Source organism: Misgurnus anguillicaudatus, chromosome 2, assembly GCF_027580225.2.
Source record: "Misgurnus anguillicaudatus chromosome 2, ASM2758022v2, whole genome shotgun sequence".
NCBI lineage: Eukaryota > Metazoa > Chordata > Actinopteri > Cypriniformes > Cobitidae > Misgurnus > Misgurnus anguillicaudatus.
The window spans coordinates 47,669,622-47,680,594 of NC_073338.2; positions in this window are offsets into that span (position 1 = coordinate 47,669,622).

Sequence of the window (10,973 nt, forward strand, 5' to 3'; positions counted from 1 at the left end):
GCACCTAAAGTGTACACCAAGAGCTTAAATATGCTTGAAAATGAAAGTAAAGTTTGATGCGTTGCCACGGAAACAATGTTCAAGGTATCAAAAATCCCTTCGCAATTTATCATTTACAATGTCTCGGCATCATGTTGACCACTTTTGGTGTTAATCGCATGAAGGTCCTAGGAGGAGTATTTAAAAGTTCACCGCATGGACTGTCAAAACAATCCAACTTTTTGACTAACACACTTCCTGGCACCTGGGAGTGGCGCTATACCCGGTAGTCACAATAGGCACATCAATGCGATTGAAATCTTCAGACGAACAAACACCCAGCGCGTCATCACAATAAGAAATTTTTGGGATTAGAAATTAAGACACTTCCTGTTTCTTTGATTTTGCCATGAATTTGTCGCGTTGCCATGGCAGAACCATTTCAGATATCAAAAATCCCTTCACAATTTTGCAAGTGCAATGTCTCGACAATTTAAAAGTTTATCACATGCATTTTTGAAACAATCCAAAATGGCCAACTTCCTGTTGGGCGGAGCTTAAAGGTTTAAGTGTGAAAGTTGTTCAGGTCGATGAGATCTATATATACGTACCAACTCTTGTACATGTGCGTACATGCTTGCCCGATCTGGCCGCCAATGTTTTTTTGTATTACAGGGGCACTACAGAGCCCCCTGCAATGCCCTTGTTCCAGCCTTTGCCCAGTCCTAATGGCCGACGGCTCTGACGTCTGTGCAAAATTTTAAGAGTTTTCAAGTATGTTAAAGCACCCAAAGTGCCCAAAAGTGTTTAAAAAAAATTATTAAAAAATAATAATAATAAATATAGCTGCAAGCAGCGATGGCAGGCCCTCGCACAGGTTTTTTTTTTCGCTGTATGGTGCCTCCTAGAAAGTGATGCATGGTGGGCAAGTGCATCAAATGGGTAAATATCAGTGGGCTATTTAATGTTGTTACCCGTTTGGAGACTGTAGGTAAAAGAAACCCCACATTTTAGACAAACGAGGGTGCTAACGCTGGCGGTGAAAGAGTTAAACACAGGATCACTCGCGTGTGCACACGTTCACTGCATTCATGATCAACACGTGAGGTAATGGCGGCGGCTGTAAACAAACATTGATAAGTTTATCACGCTTGTCCCTTGTTGTGTTTCTACTATAATGATTACAAAAACACAAATAAGAGTCCAGACAACAATAGGCAGTTGTTCTTTTGAGCTTTTTACTGCATAAAAGTAAACCTCTCGCTGGCCAACCAAACACTAACCCTGTGTTCATTTTACGATGGCCAAACAGTACCTTTACCATGATTAGGCTACTAGGGTTTTTAAAAGGTAACTTATACTTGTGAAATTAATAGAAAATATTTCAAGAGAAATATATATGCAATCACCACCCAGTACCCAAATCCCTCGCCTTCGCCGCTTTGTACCCCCCAGTGGGACAGACGGGTCTGAGACCAGCGCCGAATATGGCTGCAGGACCGGATCTCCAACCCCCATTCCCCCCTATCATGTTGCAAGTTGTGTGTTGTTCATGTTGGAAGGTGTACTGACTATGTGCTTATGTTGCTGAGGTGTTTTTTCCCCTGTTCTCAAACTGTACTCCTTTTGGAACATAGTCTGGGAGTTTTGTTTTTTTAACCTACCCTCCCTCATGTAATGCTGTACTTCTTCTCAATGCTCTGTCGACCTGTTCTGTCTACCCCCTTGTTTTTATGTATTGTATGTATGGACAGGTTGATGGCTGTAATTTCGTTGTACTTGTACAATGACAAATAAAGCTTCATCATAAATGCAGGCTTGTCTGTCTACTGCGCGAGTCCAATCGATCCTGGCAACAGTATCCAGGATAAAGCTACATCAGGCCTTCACTATAAACAGTTTTTAGAGAGTATTGGGTCTAATGGCAGCAGCATCCAACATAGTTCCCTTTGGTCTGCTGCAGATGCTGCAGTGGTGGCTCAAAAGCAAAGGGTTTTCCCTGATGGGCAACCCGTTTCAGATAACAAGGGTAACGTGCAGGTCCCTTCGTTCTCTAAAAATGTGGAAAAATGACACTAGGGGCATTAGTTCCTTCTCTGGGCCCTGGACTTCAGAATGTGTGAGCAAACATCCTGTCGAGACAGGGGTTGAGACCCGGGGAATGGAGACTGGAGACCAAAAGGTGGTTGAGCAAATTTGGGAGAGATATGTTCCAGCAGATGTAGACCTATTTTTTGCATCCCGAGAGACAACCCACTGCCAGTTATGGTTTTCTCCATCTCACTGATCCCTGTTGGGTCTGGACCCTAGGGTACAGGTTGTAGTTGAGGTGCCGCTTGTATGCTTTCCCCCATTTTTCTGCTTTCAGGAGTGTTAAAGAAAGTTCACCTTAAAGGGATCAGTCTGATTCTGGTACCACCTTGTCAACAGATAGACCATTCTGAATTCTCGAGCTCCATCCACCAGGAAACTTTATACATTAAATGGAGGGTTTTCACTCTTTGGTGTAGCGATAGACATATCTGTAGGAACAGCAGAATAATAAGCATTCCAGACCCCTCCCCAATAGCTACATTTGGACTGGATTTTGGTGGGTTAACATAAACAAGTGTCCAGTCAATCAGATAAGGCTGCTCGGACAACTCTTTTATGGCCGACCTCCATGTCATAGCATAGAAGAAGAGGACGTTTTGATTGGCCCACATGATTTCTGCTTATCATCCTCTTGAAACCCCTTCACCCCATCCGAATCCAGGCCGATCGTAAATTCCTTAAGCGCACAGCATGGCTTTACAAAGTATTGGCTAAACCAAAGGACAAATCTTTACATCCTTCCACCAGCAAGATGGACTTAAAACCATCACCTATTGACTTTATACTAGTTTAAAAACGCTAACATTCTGAATTAAATCTTTGTTATGAAACTGTTCAAATAATCACAGTTAACAGTTAACAATTAACATATGAACGAATGAATGCATGTTTGATAGGGTAACATTTGCTATCATGTTTATACTTTTTTACATTCAGGACAATGCCAATGGTATTTCGGAAATGGTTTGGTAAGTTAAACGTTAAACTCTGTACTTTATGCTATGCAAATAAGTTCCTCACAGTGAAGAGGGGTGGGCCACATACTGTGACATCAACAGCCAATCACGGTTCTGCATCAGGAAAGCGCCAAGATGCAAACTCCTCCTTATCTAAAGTTATAAAAGTACCTTTTTTCAGACATTCCTCGATCTGAATCTCCCGCCTCCGTGCTGAAACAGAGCACCCAACGTCGGAGTCTCCCGCTTAAAGAGACAATAACAGATCATCAGAAAACCAACCAAGTTTCTGAATCTCTTCTTGAGATTTTACAGCTTCTCGTTCTGAGTTTGACGACAGAGACTGAACCAGATTGACTACAAGTTCTGAGTTTTTGGACTGTGTGTCCAAAGAGGATCACACCAGGTTCCGGGGTTCTCATCCAGAAAGGCAATACCCTACGTCTGAAACAAGGTGAAGCTCAGAAGAGCAAACCTTCACTGATTTCTTAAATGTTTAGCAGATAATTATGTGATTGTTTGTGTTATTAGAATTAAGGTTTTCATCTTATTAGAAACAGGAAACATCTGCCATAAATTCAACTCAGTCACTTCAATTTTCTATTCTTTGCATTTTAATTTCCATCTTTTTCTATTCTTTAGTATTCAGGCATGATAATCCCTCACCTTTCAGCGAAATTCGCCGTTTTGAAGCCAAAACAGGTGACCCAAGTGAATCGTGTAGATTCGATGAGAAAACATTTTTGGGGGGTAGGGGGGGGGGGTATGTGCGCGTTGTTTGTTGATGCGCCCTTCGCCTTCATCCAACATGTTTCCCAGATATTAGGTTTGTTCGAGTTTATGCCGCGTTGCAAAAACCGACAAGCACGCAGGTGACATGAAAGTATCACGAGAGTGAATCGAGAAGTCATAAGGACTCTGCTTTCGAACGGCTCTCGCGCTACTGTGATGTCATCCGCCTTTTCTGTGTACTTCGTCATATACTTCACATGCTTTATGAAGTTGCGTAGAGCGACTGCCTTCGGGACGTAAAGTCAAGTGTAAGACACAAAACGTTGTAAAACTATAACTGCAGAATTCTGAGGCGTTAATCAATTAAAACAACATACAGTATATACACAGACTGACACTGCAAAGTCACCTAAAAGATTTTGGATTGGAATGGATTGGAACGAATGATGGACATACTCCTCGCTTGTAAGTCACATTGGTTTAACGTGACTAGCCTACTGCTGTTTAATACGTTAATGTAAATATGGTAAAACGTCAAAATATTGCATGAAATGCTGTTGATAAAAACATTCTGCTACTAATACTGTTAATAAGAAAGTTTATCGTTTACAATAACATTGCAGGGATTTTAGACTATTTGAGCGACAAAGATGCTAAAGTGAATTGTTTTCGGTGCACATATACAGTACGTGCACAAACTCAAAAGCCCACGCACTGAAACGCGTGTTTCAAAAATCACGCAAACACATCATTTCTTTGGGCTTGACAGGAGATATACGCACAAACTATATTGTAATAATACCACAGTCTCTGCAAGCATTCTCATAAAAACAGTAATTTATTATAAGTGAGCAGTTGATCATATGTGTGAGTGTATAGATCAGCGCTTCTCCACCGGTGTTAAAGGGACAGTTCATCTTATAAGAAATGCTTATTTGAGTCATTATGTTAGTCAAACTACAGAAGACAAAAGGAAAATCACTTTTATAGCTTTAAAAAGATTAATTTAATTATTTAATATATATAACGAAAACAGTGTTATATTAATTTGATTTGTTTTTCTACCTAATCAATAATGTTAGATCTTACTTTATTTGTAACTTTGTTCTTTTCTATTTTATATGCTTGTAATGTCTTGATTTGTTCTTATTTTATTTTTCCACATCACTTTTTTGCTGATCGGAAAATTATTCAACCCATGACTCAAAAACCATAATGTAATTCATTTAACCAGTACTATATTTGAAAAATTAAGTAATTATAAATTACATGTAGGCCTTCAGGTCCACCCTATTCCAAGGCCAACTTAAAATTGTATGGCCTTGCGACTGATGGTCAGATTATTGCAAAATAAAATTATTGCAGATTTAAAATAGCAAGGGAATGCTACTTGTTACAGCTTTCCAGATTTATCAACCCATTTAATGAAACATGGTTTCTGTTACTAGTCAAATGTTTACATTTTAAATTTACAATCTAAATTGTCCATCAGAAATAAATAATTGAATAATGGTCATAATGTATTTTTTTGCTTGTGGTGTTTTTTTTTTTTTTTGTTTCTGCTGGGATGTTGGGTTCCTCCTTCCTTCTTTTTTGTCTTTGGCCAATCACATGCCTGAAGAATAAACAAGTTAAGTTACAGCATGTCCTCTAATGAGACGGTAATATTTATTTTGGGGAGTTCCCCCACCTTGCGGCCCCATCAGAGGCCACGTCGCCCCTCGAGCACTCTTCTCACCTTTTTCACCCCTGACCCGTTTTCATGCCTGAGTATTGTAGTATCATTTAGTAGTGTCTTAGTTATTCTTTTGTTTCTAAATTTCATTTTAGTACCACTTTGTCTTCCTTATTAAAGGTCCCGTTCTTTCTGTGTTTTTGAAGCTTTGATTGTGTTTACAATGCGCAATATAACATGTGTTCATGTTTCACATGTAAAAAACGCGGTATTCACGCAATTTACTTATCTGTATAGCACTGTTTTCACTGTAATAAAAACAGGCTGATGTCTTTCTTGTCCTATGAAGTCCCTCCTTTAGAAAGATGTAACCGGTTCTGATTGTGTAGTTTTTTTAGTGTGTTGTGATTTGATAGCAGCTTAGCTTGTCATTAGCTTAGCTGGTGACTGATGTATTCCTGTGGGTGGAGCTTAGTCAAAAAACTGTTCTACTTAGGTCATTAAAGCAGGAAGTAGAGGGCTGTAGTCCAAACCGACCATCGCTGTAGGCTTTGGAAAAGACGAGTTCTGATAATCGCCTGGCAGTGAACTGTGAGCTTTATCATTTTACAGGTATTATTTATGCTATTATAGCAACTTCTATTTTTGAGCATTTTCTGAAAAAGGACAAACCCAAGCTAAAATGAATGCAGCTCTTAAACCCTATGGTCTATGTTCATAATTCTGGTCTTATTTGAAACTAGACACTTGACATATTGTTGCCCAATAGTCATAACAACTCAGAGTAGTAAAGAAACAAAGTAAAACGAGGTAAAATATACATTAAATGACTTCAGTTTTTTTTTTAAATAACATTCACTTAGCAGAAAAGGTATGAAATGGTAATGTAAGACACCTGGGGACACCATATAGGTAAACTGAATGTCTTACCATGTTGTGATTCAAATTTGAGAATGATACTCCAAAAAATGTTGTTTCTGTGAGCTTTTATTTCAAAAAAGTCCAGGCGTCTTTTTAGAAAAAGTGCACCTGGAAACTCCAAATAGACACATGATAACAAAATGACATGATTATCAAAAGAGAATGAGTCAGGACTGCATACTACATTATGTATATCAATTCAGAACTTCTCTGCTCACCAAAGGACATAGATTAAACTATTTAAAAAAAAAAACATTTGCACGTCATAAAAAATGAACCTATGTAAAACTTGTGTCTTAGTCATCTCCACTGTTATTTTTATAATCAAAAACAGCTAACATGAAACAAAAACTGTAACTACATAATGTAAGACAAACTTACTGACACACTTCTGTTGGAGCGCAGCATAAACTGTTCGGGCATCGCTCTATGACCACAACACATCTTTATACAGTCTGGTCTTTATGCAACTCGATCGTGCAATCAATCACCTTCTCCCAAAACACTCAGAACACAAAAAGATCATCTGCAGTCAACATTCCACAATGGAGATGTTTATAATCTAACCTCTGGAGAAAACTGATTACTTCTCAGCGATTTGGTGAGCTACTGTTATTAGCAACAGCGCGCTAAGTGGTTGCCTACATTTCGGCATGCATCCTCTTGAACTGCGCAGATTTGTGTTGAAGTACCTTTTACTGACGTAAAGGGAATCCTTGTAATCGTTTCATGATTGGTTACTACCCCTGCCCATCAAAACTTTGCTGGCTATGCATTGGCTAGCTTCATTTTGACGTAATCCAGTCAAAAGCCTATGGTGCGCTGAATGACACCTCGCTTACCCAATGTGCGCTTCCAGGACATTTTTAGTTGTCAAACCTTATCTGATTGAACAATAAAGAAAAATAGGGTGTGGGATATTCATCTGAACAGTCTAAGGAAGCAGGAAGAGATGGATTTTCACTGATAAAAATTGATATTTGATAGAATATAATCGATCATACTTAGCGGACGTGCTGATGTAAACTTTTTTCACTATTTTTCACTATTTTTCAATGTTTTGGAATAAAACGTGGGATGCTTTTTGAAGAGTGGACCCTTGTGTTGCAATGTACACTGAAGTTTTGGGAAATTGTCAGATATTATCAGAACCATATGGCAACATATGTGAGTACCGACATCCCTATTTATAGACGTTCCGTCTGCATTTCGTTTAACTCTTTTCACTCCAGTGTATTGATTGCAAAAACAAGCTCAGAACATGAATCTTGAGTGTTTATAATTTAAAAAACGCAAAGTATATTTATAAATCAAACAGACACAAGATATACACAGCACACAGCTTTAAAGTTGATGGATGTAGCGTAAAACATTGTAATAAGGCACATAGCCTACCAGCAAATGACCATACTAATTTCCATACTTTCATATTTCCCATATTAGTGACAATATGCATAAGAAGATGAGTCCACCCATCCACACAATGGCACTTTTAAAGGAAAAAATGGGAAAAGATAAAAAATCATGTTTATGTCTATTCCCTTACTTATAAGTAACATAAGGCTAAAAATACACATTTTGCCAGTAATTTAACTAAGGTTTACAGTGTGACTCCACATGTTTTATCTCATATGGCAACATACCGTAATACCAGCTGAAGAGTGGAAAATACCTTGATTTAAATTTTTGCTCATACCGCCTGTAATGTTTTAATAAAGCTACACTTGTCTAAATGTTTCTACTTTATTAACATCATATATTATGAAACGTACAGGAACATCAAGTGACTACATTCACAGCTCGTGCTTGTATAAGGCAACAACGACTCTTCTTCAGTACTAACACATGCCCACATACTCCACACTCTATTGCCATCTAGTGGACAAGATACACATTTCGTATATAACAGTAACCTGTTTATATCACATCACCCTTCCTTATGAGTTACTTAACATGTAACAGAAAGTACTGTATGAAACAATATAACACTTAACAACTTTTAAACCAAGTCATACAGGATCTAGCTTAACACATTTCTCTATTATGCCATTTTCACTTAACCTCATTTGCTATTTGTTTTCCTTAGCCATTTACACAAAGTCTTTATACTTCTGTGGAATTAAGACAGATCGTCCAGATCTTGTTTTTACCACGTTTGGTGAATGAACTGTTGCTTGACTAGAATCAGACTCAGGTGAATTAATGACAGGTTGTTCAACAGACTCTGGAATGTTTGGAACAGCATTAAACTTTTCATTTGCAAAATGGTCAGGACTGTCAATTTCTTGCTGTACTTGAGTTTGTGAAGCTGAAGTAGATGTTTGTCCGTTGTCACTGGGTGTAGGCATAAGATGTCGCCGGTTTCGTCTGAGTAATCCAGACTCAGATTGGATAATGTAAGACCGCGGTGACTCACACTTCTCAAGTACTGTTCCAGACCTTATCCATCCTCTCTCATCATCCAATTTCACTGCCACAGAAGCACCAGGTAGGATCTCAGGTAATGTACGAACATTGTTTCTCTTGTTGTAATATTTTTGATAGCTTGCTTTAGCTTTTCGATCCAACTTTCTCACCTGATGAAGATCTGGCCACCCGGGCTGCAGGTTTGACTCTAATGTGGGAACAGTGGTTCTTATCTGTCTACCCATCATAAGCTGTGAGGGACTTACACCTGTAGCCTGAATGGGTGTGGCTCGGTAGCTCATTAGAGCTGCAAATGGGTCTGACTGTTTCAAGATCTTTTTAGCTGTTTGTACAGCTCTTTCAGCCTCACCATTTGATTGTGCATAGTGAGGACTCGAGGTGATATGCTGAAAATCATAGTCCTTTGCAAAGTCTTTAAAAGCTCGTCCACTAAACTGAGGCCCATTGTCCGAAAACAAAACGTTGGGACAGCCCCATCGTGCGAACATGTTCTGCAAACACGCACGTGTTGTTTTTCCTGACAAGTCTGAAAGATGAGCTATGTCAATATACCTCGAGAAATAATCCACAACTATCAAATAATGCTGCTTATCCACTTCACATATATCAGCACCAATTTTCTCCCATGGGCGGTTTGGCAGGGGAGTTGTTAGAAGTGGCTCCTTTTTCTGAGTAGGTCTTGTTTCCAGACAGTCTTTGCAGTTATTAACAAGCGACTGGATTTCTTTACTTAAGCCTGGCCACCACACACTACATTTCGCTCTTTCCCTGCATTTCACAATGCCCTGGTGACCGCTATGCAACCTCTGGAGTATGTCTGACCTCATTGTTTGGGGAATTATGATCCTATCATCATAGAGCACAAGGTCCTGGAAAACTGACAGGTGATGACGTGCACTGTAGTATGATTTTAAATCTTGAGGGACATTGGCTGCATATCTAGGCCAGCCATCAGCCACATACTTCTTCACCATTTGTAGGTCATGATCCAGTCCTGTCTCTCTTTTCACAGAGTCCAGCTTAGGTTGAGAGATTGGCCATGCATCACTGACAACATTCTCGTAAGACTCCACTTCCAGCACTAGTTCAGAGACGTCTGCTGAAATGGTGGGCTGAGGGTGTCGAGACAGCGTGTCGGCGACCACCAGTTGTTTACCTGGTACATACTGAGCCTCTGGGTTGTACCGCATCATTCGCAGTAACAGCCTCTGACATCTGAGGGGAACTGCATCCAAATCCTTTGCATTGATCAACGGAATAAGTGGTTTATGGTCAGTTTGCAACACAAAACTTTCCAGTCCATACAAGAATCGTGAAAATTTCTCACAGGACCACACGGCTGCCAAGCACTCTTTTTCGATCTGGGCATACCGTTTTTCAGCATCTGTCAGCACCCTGGAGCAGTATGCCACTGGTTTTAGCTGTCCGTCGTGGTCTTGCAGCAAGACGCCCCCCAGACCGTAGCTGCTGGCATCTGCGCTGACAACCGTGGGCTTTGTGACATCGTAAAACGCAAGAACAGGAGCTTCTGTGATTACTTGTTTCACGTTATTAAACGCCTCCTCTTGCACATGACCCCAGTACCAGATGACATCACGTTTTAACAGCTCATTGAGAGGTCGAATGATGTCTGAGAGATGAGGAACATACCTGCCCAGGTAGTGAATCATTCCCAGCATTCGCCGTAGTTCTGAGATGTTCTGTGGCTTTTCCAGGTTTGTAATAGCTTCGACTTTGGCTGTATCAGGTCGTATGCCATCCTTGTCTATGACGTGTCCTAAATACTTGAGTTGTTTCTGTCTCAGTAGACACTTTTCCTTATTCAGCTGCAAACCTGCCCGATCAATGGCTGTCAGAGCCCTCTGCAATCGCTGCTCATGTTGCTCAGGAGTGTTGCCATAAACTAAAATATCATCCATGAACACAGCGACTCCTTCTTGGTCGTTGAGGATTGCTGACATTTCACGTTGAAAGATTTCTGGTGCACTAGTTATTCCAAATGGGAGCCTTCGGAAGAAATATCTCCCAAAAGGAGTGATAAATGTGGTTAGTTTTGCACAGTCCATATCAAGTGGCAGTTGCCAGAAACCACTGGCAGCATCTAGGAGTGAGAAAACTTGAGCATGTGCTAACTTCGGACGAATGTCGTCGATTGGTGGCAGCACAAATTTCTCTCTTTTGACAGCTTT